Here is a 12,426-nt window from a genome sequence, read left to right on the forward strand (position 1 = left end):
AATCTTCATTTAGCAATTAATTCTAAGATATGACCACAAAGCACTATTAACAAAAGAAAAATAGATATATTGGACTTGATCAAAATTTAAAACATTGGTACACCAAAGAGCAACATATAGAAGGTGGAAAAAGAATGGAGAATGAGAGAAATATTTATAAATTCTATATCCGATAAGGGACCAGTGCTCAGATGTAAATAACTGCAACTCAGCAATGAAAAGACAAATCAGCAAAAATTTGGGCAAACGATTTGCATAGGTATTTCTCTAAAAAAATACAAATAACTTAGCACATGAAAGATGATCAACATCCTTAAGTTACTAAGAGAATGCAATAAAAACTACAGTGAAATAGAATGGATGTTAATAAAGACGATAATAACAAGCATGGATAAGGATGTGGAGACACTGTAACCTTCATTTGTTACCAGTGGATATGAAAAATGGTGTAACTCCTTTGGCACACAGTTTGGTACTTCCTCAAAATGTTAAATATACAGTTATCATGTGACCCAGCAATTCCATCCCTAGGTATATATACAAAAGAAATGAAAACATTGTCAACTCAAAAATTTGCAAATGAATGCTCCTACTAGCATTTTTCATAATATCCAAAAAATAGAAACAACTCAAATGTCCATCAATATAAATGGATAAACAAATTGTGATATCTACAATGGTATATTATTGGACAATACAAGTTAATGAAGTAATGACACTATAACTTGGATGGATCTTGAAAACATGATATGCAAGAGATGCTGATTATAAAAGATCACATATTCTGTGATTCGGATTATTTAAAATGTCTAGAATAGGAAAATCTATAGAGACAGAAAATAGATTAGTGGTTGCTGGAGTTTAGAGGAATTGGGAAGATATTGCTAATGAGTACAGGGTTTCTGTTTGGTAAAATATTCTAAACAGTGCTGATGGCTGCACAACTATGAATATACTGAAAAGCGCTTTATGTTTCAAAAGGTGAATTTTAAGGTATGTGAATTATATCTCAATAAAGCTGTTTATATATTGGAATAAGATTTGGTAAAAAGAAAATCCAGTTTAAAAAAGCAAAAACAACTTGTTTAAAAAAGGAGAGTGAGGGAACCTGGGTGGCTTAGTGGTTGAGCATCTGCCTTTGTCTCAGGTTGTGATCCTGGGGTCCTGGGATGGAGTCCAGCATCAGGCTCCCTGTGGGGAGCCTGCTTCTCCCTCTATGTCTCTGCCTCTCTCTCTCTGTCTCTCATAAATGAGTAAATAAAAAAAGTCTTAAAGAGTAATTGAAATAAAAACTGAGTAAGTATGCTAAGCCACACGTTATCTCTGAAGCAAGAACCATTATCTCTGAAAATCAACTTGAGAAAAGTTCCCCAGAATGAAGTGAAATATATACATATAAAAATGTGGGGTGCCTGGATGGTTCAGTCGCTTAAGCATCTGCCTTCAGCTCAAGTTATAATCCCAGGGTCCTGAGATCGAATTCTGCATTGAGATCCCTGCTCAATGGAGAGTCTGCTTCTCTCTCTCCCTCTACCTCTCCCCCTTCTCCCCCTTTTCATGCTCTCTTTCTCTCACACACACTCTCTCTCTCAAATAAATAAATAAATAATCTTTAAAAAATTTTTAAAAAATGTGTACATGTATGTACATACAGGTATATAAACACAAAATATATAAATATATGGAAGAGTGTCTAAGACACAAAAAATTGAGAATTGTCTAATTTAAGACAAGTGAGAAGTTCTAACATAATGTTAAACAAGATTTTCAATGGATAATATTTCGATTTGGGGAGAGGCAATATTTGAAATTTGTGGCTGAGATTTTTTAATAATAAGATAAATACATGAATATTCACATTGAAGAAGCAAAATAAGATGTGAATTGGATTGGTAACAATAGATACACGCCGAGACATAATAGTGAAACTGAGCAGAGGGGGTCTAGGGAAAATAAACAATGAAATGAGTTATTACCTGAAAGGGTAAATGACTTCTCAATGGCAACAATGGAGGCTAGAAGGATTCAGAATAGTAGCTTCAAAGGGATGATGAAAAATAATTGTCAACTTACATATCTATATTCAGTAAAATTACCTTTTACCAGACTCACATTTAAAAGAACAAGAAAACCCTAGAAGAAAATAGGGTGATACACAAAGCAATTGGTAGACACGTGGATAATACAAAAAAGGATTTGATTATATTAAGTAATAATAACTATAACAAAGACTAATTTGAGGACTTTAACAATAAATGAAAAACTACAGGTTGACAATTCCATTTGAAATGAGGGTGCCATTGAAATTCAAGCTCTAATGTTCTTGTATAAGAAGGATAGGTAAAGAGAGAAAGGTTTGGTGTCAGAAACATACACATCAGTATCCCTGATCTATCACAAAGTAACTTATTTTTGCTTTCATGCCTACTGTAGATTCTAAAACTGGGAGGGAGTCAATAGTTTTAATGAGTGTGGACTTGAATTTACTTAACATTTGTATTTCAGTAACATTTCAATTTGCTAAAGAAGAAAAGAAAACAAGAACAACAACAAAGAGACTTTGTTGACTTGATTTTCATTACCAGGGTCCCTCAAGCAGAGCTAGTCCCCACAAGGATTGCTTTGAGTTTTATTGTTTGGGCAGTTGAGTACCCTAGAAAATCCAAATTGTGGCCAAGAAAGGGAATTAAGGTCATAGCTGAAATGATAGGACTTAGCATGAAGGTTTTGGTTGATAAAAAGAATTATCAGTTATAAGATAAAATACTCAATGGATTGGACCTCATTAGCATGAAGGCTGTAATATGGATAGGAACCAACAATCCAGGAAGAGTGTGTTAGAATCCCATTTTCAGTAGTGCTGGCCCTATAGTACAAGAACTATGCATAGGGTTTGAGGAACACAGAGAGCCAAATCTCTGTATCTCTGAGGGGTTATGACACGCCTCATCATCTGCTTCCAATCATTTTTTTCCAAGTAATTAGACCCAATTGTTGCCCAAATGTAAACTAATTATTTTCCCACCCTTCCTCCATTAACCCCTGGAACTTCTCACCTTCACACAAGAAAGGTTTCCACTTAAAACATTTTCTCAAGTCTAGAACTGAATAAAAGTTTTCACTGTGCACCATTGAAAGGTTTTCATTTGGTGCAGTTCTGCTGATTACACTAAACTCCTACCAGAACTTCTTGATCCTGTGAAATTCATCTCTGATATGATTTTTAAAACTCCAGTCCTCAGAATACACTATGTCTAGCCCCTCTTAGTGATTTTGGGGACAATTGCCCCCCAGGGTGCAATGTACTTCTCCAGGAATCCTTCCTGATTCCTGCTAAATATCTGGGTTTAATTTTTCAGCATAGAGAGGGAAGTTTGAAGACTGAGGAGAATTGACTATGGATGAATGGCGTCAGCATAAACTGGCTATTTTAAAATAGTACATAAGTAGCACAGGAACTTTTTTCATTAGTGTAAATATTATGTGTCTCTGTTGAAGAGCAGACAATTGCTGAAGGATATTAAGGGCTGTTAATCTGATAGCCAGACTGCTAAAACTTCATTAATTGTGGGATTGTTAAATAAACATACTTTTCTTCCAAGTTTTATTCATTTTTCGGATGGTTCCAAATCCATTATTTTTCATAATGAACAGTCATACAATTCCAGGCCAACATGAAGTTTTTCAAAAGGTACTCAGGAAATATTATTGGAGATTAGAATCTAGTATGAATTTAAGAGAGAGCTTCCTGGTAATGATGTCCAAGATGAGAAGGCAAGTTGAAAATTGGTTGTAATTGTTCAGTATAAGAAAGAAACAAAGGAAATTTCAAACATGTCTAAAAGTAAACATATAAGCGAAGGAGGAACACTTGGGTGATTCAGTGGGTTATGCATCTGCCTTTGGCTCAGGTCTGGATCCCAGGATCCTGGGATGTGTCCTCTGTTGGCCTCCTTGTTCAGCGGGGATCCTGTTTCTCCCTCTGTCTCCCATTCCCTTGCTTGTGTTTGCTCTGTCTCTGACAAATAAATAAAATATTAAGAGAGAGAGAGAGAGAGATACATAAAAGTAAAGGAACAGGAGAGATGAGATAGTATTGAAAGTAGTTAAAAAGGCAGGCAGGTAGGATAAAAGATTTGTTTACCTGTAGCCAGATAAAGAGAAAAGAAAGCAAAAATGTAAAGATTTTCTTGTGTTTTGTTTTTTTGCCAAGTTACTTGCACTGCTGGCTTTAAAATTAGAATCTAACCAATTCCTTTTACTAAATTGATAGAAGTAGTTGTTTGGGATCTATATTTGCAAAATCCAAATCTTGTGGACAGTTATGGTTCTGCTGCAGTTGAACTTGGGCTAATTAAAACAATAGCTGCCAGCAAATTCATTAATCCTGATCTGTTTATAGATCCATTGTGAGGAATGATCATTTATTATCTTAAGACCCTGTGCCTTCTGATAAGTATTATTATGTAAAAATATGGACAGAGAGTGCCCATTGGCAAGAACTGCTAATCTTCTCAATTCACACTTGGAGTACTTGTAAAACCCAAGCACATTATCCCTCATTGAGAGGCAGGAATGACAAGTTGGTTTAAACCAAGGAGACCTCTGTATAAATTAACAGATGTTTTAGTTGAAAATAGAAGTTGTCAACATGACCTTAATTAATGAATTTGCTAATAGTTGTTCCCAGAATGAGGTAATATGCCAAGTTCTAACCCAAATATTGAGGAATAAAATGGAGGCTTTAAAGTTAGACTCAAATTGAAATCCCAGTTTAGACCACATGATTTTCATGATCTTCAGTAAGTCATCAAGTTACTCAGGTGTGAGAATCATATTCCCACACAGGGTGCATTTAACTAGTACTTGCATCTAGTGGTGCTCAATGAAAATATGCTTTATGTCAAGTACATTCTCTTTAATTGAGGGATGTGTGTGTTCAACACAAGTGTATACATGTGTGCTTGAATTTATGAATAGAGTGATAGGAGTATTATTTATTGACTTTTTGGCTAAATCTCATATGTGTTGATTATGAGGTAGTCCTGGCCATGCTATCTAACTACTACCAGAGAAAAAGGACTTTAAACTAACTTTCATATTGAAATCATCATGTGGGGTACATATCGCACAGTTTCTAAATGAATTATATCTAATAGGCTCATCCAATGAGATTTCTCATTTAGTTATCTTGGTGTATAGGTTTTATCACTTGCTTATTTTAACAGGCATCCTAGGAGTTCCACTGCTATGCTTTATTGAGACTTCTGTAGATCAAGTGGACTTTTGTTATCACCTACTTAGCAAAAAAATCACAGGCCAAATTACAATATGGGTCAAACTTTGAGGCCTTTATTATTATTGTTAATGGTACTATTATCGCCAAATTTATGAAGAAAATATCAAACCTGATAGATACTTTCTCCTCTCACATGACTTTGCCTTTTCCTTAAATTATACAGGAAGATTTCAGTCCGAGGCCCTAGTTTTGTTCCAACTCTTTCTTAGGAAGTATTATCTCATTCATATCTGCTCTCAGCATCTTTTTGAGAATCATTACCTTCAAGTTAGCTACAGTCTTATTACTTACTTAGGTCAATGAAATATGTGAGATGTATTATGTCAAGGGAGCAGCACTTAAGAGGCAATATATGAATTACCACATTCCTTTCTTCCTGCCATGGTGAACGTCCAAATTGCAGAGTATAATACACTATGCGTGCATGCCTGATATGTAGTATGGGTAAGAATTAATGATTATTGTTTTCAGCTATTAAAATGTATAGATTCTTTGTTACTGCATTATAACCTGATCTATTCCTGAAACATGAGTAATTGATTGAAGATTTTGCTAACCATCAGTTTTGTGATAACATGCCTTGGTTATATTGGAGCATTAGGAAACTATGCACAGATACATATCCTTTTTATACCAGGAAAGACATGCTTCTTTTGCAGTATGTTCTGTTATGATGCCATTGACCTGAACCAAGTACATTTATACCTTTGTAAGCAGAGACTCCATGAAATTCATCATGCTAAAGGTGTGTTCCAATAACTAACAGGAACATCCCCAACATAACACTTTTGTAAAAGGAAATTATATTTGTTTTATTACATGCCTACTTGGAATGAAAGCCTAATGGCTGAAGAATTTTTTGTTTTGCTCACTTTTTTAAAAGACTTTTTTTTACTTATTTGAGAAAAACAGAGCATGAGCAAGCAGGGGTAGAGGGGAGAGGCAGACAGAATGTCGTACAGATTCCTCACTGAGCAGTGAGCCCAATGTGAAGAGCTTGATCTCAAGACCCTGAGATCACAACCTGAGCTTAAATCAAGAGTTGGGACATTTAACTGAGGCACCCAGGTGCCCCTGTTTTGCTCACTTCTTTTTACTTTTTTTTCATTTGTTTACTGGGCAAAGAACTTTATTAACCTTGCTTAAAACTTTGTTCCCAAACTTCTTCAGCTTAATTAGCTACAGGGGATGAATTGTGTATAAGCAAAAACTGAAAAAAACTGCAGTGTCCAGGGGCTTGGGCTTAAAAACATTAGAGATCTAGATTTTATCAGATCCATGCAGAAAATTTATAAAAGTGGTCATAATAATAAATAGCAGCTCCCAGTAACTTCCTCAAGTTTTATCTTCTTCAGAAATGGACTCAGTTCAGGTTGCTTCCTTCTTGGAAGCTTCATCAAAATTCTCCACAAATCTGAAACTTCATTATTATGCTCCTCTCTGGGATTAAGCCATGCTTCCCGTCACCCCACCCCACCCTTTATTTTAAGATTTAAAAACTTTATTTATTTTAATTTTTCCCCAACTTTTATTTAAATTCCAGTAAGTGGTGCTTTTCCATCCACAGGTTGTTTGGACAGAGCTTCAACCGGTCTTCTTAAACTAGTCAGACTGCACCAAGTTGATTTGAGATACTGGATAGCATTTCTGTCAGCTGCTTTGTCTCAGTGTGGTGGTGGGAAAGGAACTGCTCATTAAAAGAGGATATTCATAGAATGGCTACAGCAAATGCTAAAACACTTCAGCTCACCTTAAAGAAGTTAGGGGTAAATAATACTTCTGGTATTGAAGAGGTGAATATGTTCAGAAACCAAGGAACAGTGATCAACTTTAACAGCCCTAAAGATCAAGCATCCAAGGCAGCAAACACTTTCACCACTCCAGGCCACACTGTATTGCTCACTTTTTAAATACCTACCACCTAGTAGGTTGCCTCACACAGAAACTTATTAATATTTATTAATTCAAGAGTGTCATTTTTCACTGTAAGTTATTGTTCATTGTTTGACAGTGCCCTATGACGGCCTCTAGGAGGAACTTTTCTGGACTAAGTACCATGATTTTTACTAATTCTTCTAAAAACCTGACATAATTTTTGACACATTTTGATTCATAGAATCTGTCTTTTCTCTTCTTGACTAATAGAAATTCGATCCAGTTGAGATTCTCTTCTAATAATTGATGTACATATTATGCGGTTTATCATAAAACAATGTATATTCCTTAATTTGAACATTTTTCTCTTTGCTTAATTTTTCCTACCTAATTTGATTTTGTTTTATCATATTACTTTTATAGATTTTAAATACACACCACATATATATCTATATTTATGTACACAAAACCATATTTTGACACTTTTCTTAATATATTATCTCTTTTTATAATGGCCAGCTTTTCTTTTACTGTACTTTGAAGCTTTACTCAAATATTTTAAAATGTACAAAAACCTATGCACTCTAATTGTGAGAGTGTTAGGGTTGTTAGACCATATCATCTAGCTATAAGTCTTTAAGTAGCAAGGGCAATTTAGTCTTAGTGAAATTGCTCACTGCTTCAAGGCACCTAATTAGAAATTAAAATACCTAGTTTTTTTTTTAATTCCTCTCCAGCTCTATCTCAGCATATTTTAATCTGAACTATATTTCTCTGTTAAATATGATTACTGAGCAATGACAGAACTCATGGTCATTCATTGCTCATTCATTACCAGTTTTCATTTATAGTTGAAATGAATACTTTCCTCAATTATATTTTTTAATCAATCCCAATCCTTTCTTTTTTATATAAGAGATATTAAGGCTTGAGAAAATTTCTGCAGAGTAATAAAACCTGTTAGATTAGATTAATATACATGGGCTGCTCAACTATTATTAATTTAGACAGACTTTCATTTTTCCTTTTTTGATTACACAGGACATTGATTTATGGTACATGAAATAACCAAATTGCACTTTTGAAATTTAAAATTCTAGAGTTCCTCTTACATTATTGGCCTTGAACTCAGCTATTTTGTCCTTTAAATTACAAAATATATGTCCTTTTTAATTGAAAGGTACATACTGCCTAGTGCAGCAAGTATATTAGCTAAATGTTTGTCTGAGATTAATAGGTCATTTTTAATGTCATTAATGTGCTATCGAGTCACAGTAGAGCATAGCATATCATAAAACCTTTCATAATTTCTTTATTAGACTCATTGTGGTGTACTTACAATGCCTAGAATACCAATTTTTTAACTTGGTTTGTTGCTTATGTCTTTTGAGATTTTGTTCCAAGTCCAGAAAGAAAACATATTGATGATGCCTAAATGTGAACACTGATAAGAGTATAGGCTCTAGTTTATATCGCCCTGGTGGAGTGTGAGCCCTCTGCATATTTAAGATGCAGAGGTTATTAGGGAGAACCCATTTGATGAAAGTGTAAGTGTCTGAATTGGGAGAACACATGGCGAAATGGCAGGACAATGCCAGATAAACTATTTTTGACTTTTTTTCCCCAAGTAAACATGGATATTATGAAGCCTGAAGGTCTTTTGGGTTTAGTCAGTTAGGATAGCATTTTTTACCTCCTTTCTCCTCATTTGATGAAAAAAGAAAGAAAAAAAAAAAGAAAGGTAAATCTCTTCTAGAATATGTTGGACTGATGGTCCATCAGAGGTCACACATGTGGGCTCCTATAACCTTGCCAGGTCAATGCTCAAATTCCTTAGCTGGCATATGCAAAATACATGGCAGTGACATGTCCAAATTCATGTAACCGATACTATTGAATACCTTTTTTGTACAGCCATTTTCTAGGCACTGTGATAGTATAAAGAACTATAGTGGTACAGTCTCTATTTTTATGAAATCTGCATTTCAGTGGGTTGGAAAAGGGATAGAAGGTTGTGAGCAATATATTAATTACAGAATTAAATAAATAAAATTTGGAAAAGGGCTACAAAGGAAAAGTATATGATGTTATAATAACTAACAAATGCCCTAATTCTGGAGGGCAGCAGAGACTTCTTGAGTCAGGTGTAAAGCATAGATAGAATGAAGACAAAAAGTCCTGAGTCAGAAAAAGAGTCTGATAAGTTCCAAGAACTACTGTGAGTGATTCTCCATTAGAAAGCAAGAGAGTGAAAAGCACCAAGAGTTACTCTTGAGGTAGGCTGAGCCCAGACCCTGCAAGATTTTAGATGTTGATTTTATCTTAATGCTACTGAAATCCAACATCTGTGGAGGTATTAGGACCCACTCAACATGATGAGTAGCAGGTCTAGCATAAAGGGATGTGAGTTCCTATTCTTTCAGCTTTAATGTAGAGATTACAAATATTCTGAGACTTTTGTAGGAATGGTAGATTATTTGAGTCAAAATCATCCAAGGTACAGTCTCTTTAAGAGACTTTTAATCTACCATTAGAGTTGACCCTTATCAGCATCAACATCAGTTTGAGTTTGATATATAAAAATCCAGCATTGGAGCAATATATACAAACTAGGGAAAATGCTTTGGAAATATTAACAGCATGAAGTGTCCTAAGTTGCAAGTTCCTCTATTTCTTTGTAGCATCCATAAAGCAGTCTAGCTTGTAAAACTTCCCTTGGCTTTTCAGTGTCTTGCTATTGCTCTAATGTGGAAGAGCATAATGGTCACAAGTATAAAAGGCTCTTTTACATTAAATTATACAGAATAAATTTCCCTGCTCAAAAGCTGATAGCAGCTGATTTCTTCAATTTAGTTGCAGAAGATTCTAACATTAAATCTGAAGCTACCACAGAGTGATCTAACTTTGAAGATTACAGTGATGATAATGGGGCTTCTAGTGAACTAAATGAATGTTTATGGCTTTCTCTTTTCTGCGTTCATTGTTGTTGCTGCTGCTACTCCTGCTGATGCTGGTTTTGGTGTGTGGCTTTCTCAGTAGTGTTGGCTTTCAGAACAGAAATAGAATAAATGTACATGCAAATCAATAAAATTCCACAAAGCCTTGAATTTCTATAGGATTGACAGTGATATTTAATATACTACTTGCTTTTTGTCCCCAAGTTTTAGTTTTGCTACCAAGCATAAACCTCCTTTTAAAACTTCCTTGAATTTGAAATGATACTAGTCATGGGTACGTAGATTCTTCTCTTGTTTGGCTTTCAGGCTTCCTTTACAAAGCCTGTCCCTTAACTTGTAGTGCACAATATTGTGGTATTTACTTTTATTGACTTTACTGCAACCTTAGTACATGAATTTCTGCAAACATTTCTTATTGTTTCTCTAAACAACAAGAGGTAAATAACAGATATTCACAGCATTTTATTATACTTGAAATGCCAGTAAATTTGCTAAGCATTCATATGTGTTATTTAATTCATTCTTTTTTTCCTTTTTAAATTATTTTTAAATTTTAATTCCAGTGTAGTTAAAATACAGTTATATTAGTTTCAGGTGTACATTATAGTGATTCAACAGTTTCATATATTCCTCATTGCTCATCAAGATTAAGTCTACTCTTAATCCCCTTCACCTATTTCACCCACCCCTCCACCCACTAATTAATTAATTTGATGGAACTTTAATATCCTCATTTTATAGATGAGAAGACTGAAAATTTAAGAACCTAAACGTCTTGCCTAGGGTCACATGGGTAATTAAGATAAGTGCTCATTCACATTCTGAGTTCAGCTCAGAAAGGAACAAAACAAACTTTTTCTTCTGAAAGAAGAAAGCGAGTGAATCCAGATTACTCTGAAGGAATAGAAAGCAGGTGTTGCTGGGATTAAGGCAGTAAGGCAGAGGGAAAATGGGAAGCTCTGTTCAGATTAGAGTTTTAAGATTTTGAACTTGAAAAGTCTGTTTTGTTCTTTTCAGGTCCACTTCAAGCCAAGTTTGTCAAGTACAAATACACTTAAAAGTCGATTTCAAGTCCATTTTGGTCTTGAAAGCTGGTGGCTGAAGAGGAGATAGGGTGAAGCTTATTTTCATATAATTGTAGGAGAAGCTTTGTAACTAGGACATTGTGAAAGTTCAAAAGCATGTCTTAATTCCAGAATGATGGCTTAAAATAAGAAGTATAACTATTCCCACTTACCAGTTTACTCTTAGAAAGAGAATTGGTAGGATATTGATGTGGAGAATTATGAACAGAAATACAAAGTAAGGTGTTTGCCATATGATTCAAAATAGGAGACATATGGGTCTGTTGATGTAAAATTAATGACCTAAAATTGACAATAAGGAGATAAGTGAATATTTAGGTGATATCTGGGCTCTGAGATAAATAGATGATCGAAGAATTTAAAAACTGCCTTAAAGACAGAAACTGTGAATGAGAGCCAGGATTCAGTTATATCAAGAGGTAGACAAAAATTTCTGAATAAAGGCTGAAGATGTACATGTTCTTAACAACCAAATGGATAAAGTCAGTATTCTGATTCGGAGTAGAAGAGAGACTGGGGAGATGGAATGCAAAGTTCCCTGGAGGACAGTGAGAAAGAAAATATCTTGATGCTTAATTTAAAGAGGACAAGTATGAGCAAAGTTAATAGGATCTGTATAGCTAAGGGTTCTTACCTAACTTTCCAATATTTCATTAATACAAATTTCTAAAGTCATGATTAAACTCAGCTCTCCAATACGTAAAATCTTTTTAGTAAACTTTAAAAGCCATCATAGGTTATTATTTTGACCTTGGATTAAAATATAACCTTCTCAGCTCTGATATTTGAACAAGGAACTAGAGGTTATAATCAACCAAATCAATGTTAACCAAAGTAGACGAATCTTTTCAGTTTACATTTAAAATTTTGTTACTTGTTGAAAGAAAATTTGTCTATCTCTATGCTAAATTACTTCTAAATCAGACTGTTTTTCACATCTAGAAAAGTAATTTTCTTTTCCTTTACATTTCAAGAAGTTACAGTATGTATTGAGATCAGCTATATTAATTTTGCCTGCTTTTGTTTTGGAATCTGAACTGACTATAAAGAATTGATATGGCTGGCCAACAGAAGTTATCTGGTATGATATTTTTGGAGGACCACATGTATCTTTCTTGAATGAGTTTATTGCATTCTGTGATAACTTTCTTCTTTGAGGTTCATTTTAAACAAAAGGGGAGAACCTATAATAACATCCAATAAAAACAAA

General features: G+C 34.4%; 1 long non-coding RNA gene across 5 annotated transcripts in view; it reads left to right on the forward strand.

Annotated features, from left to right (window-relative positions):
- Positions 1-12,426, forward strand: part of LOC144322304 (uncharacterized) — a 220,126-nt gene that overhangs the window by 202,245 nt on the left and 5,455 nt on the right. The window lies entirely within an intron of this gene.

The sequence above is a fragment of the Canis aureus genome, chromosome 10, assembly GCF_053574225.1.
Source record: "Canis aureus isolate CA01 chromosome 10, VMU_Caureus_v.1.0, whole genome shotgun sequence".
NCBI lineage: Eukaryota > Metazoa > Chordata > Mammalia > Carnivora > Canidae > Canis > Canis aureus.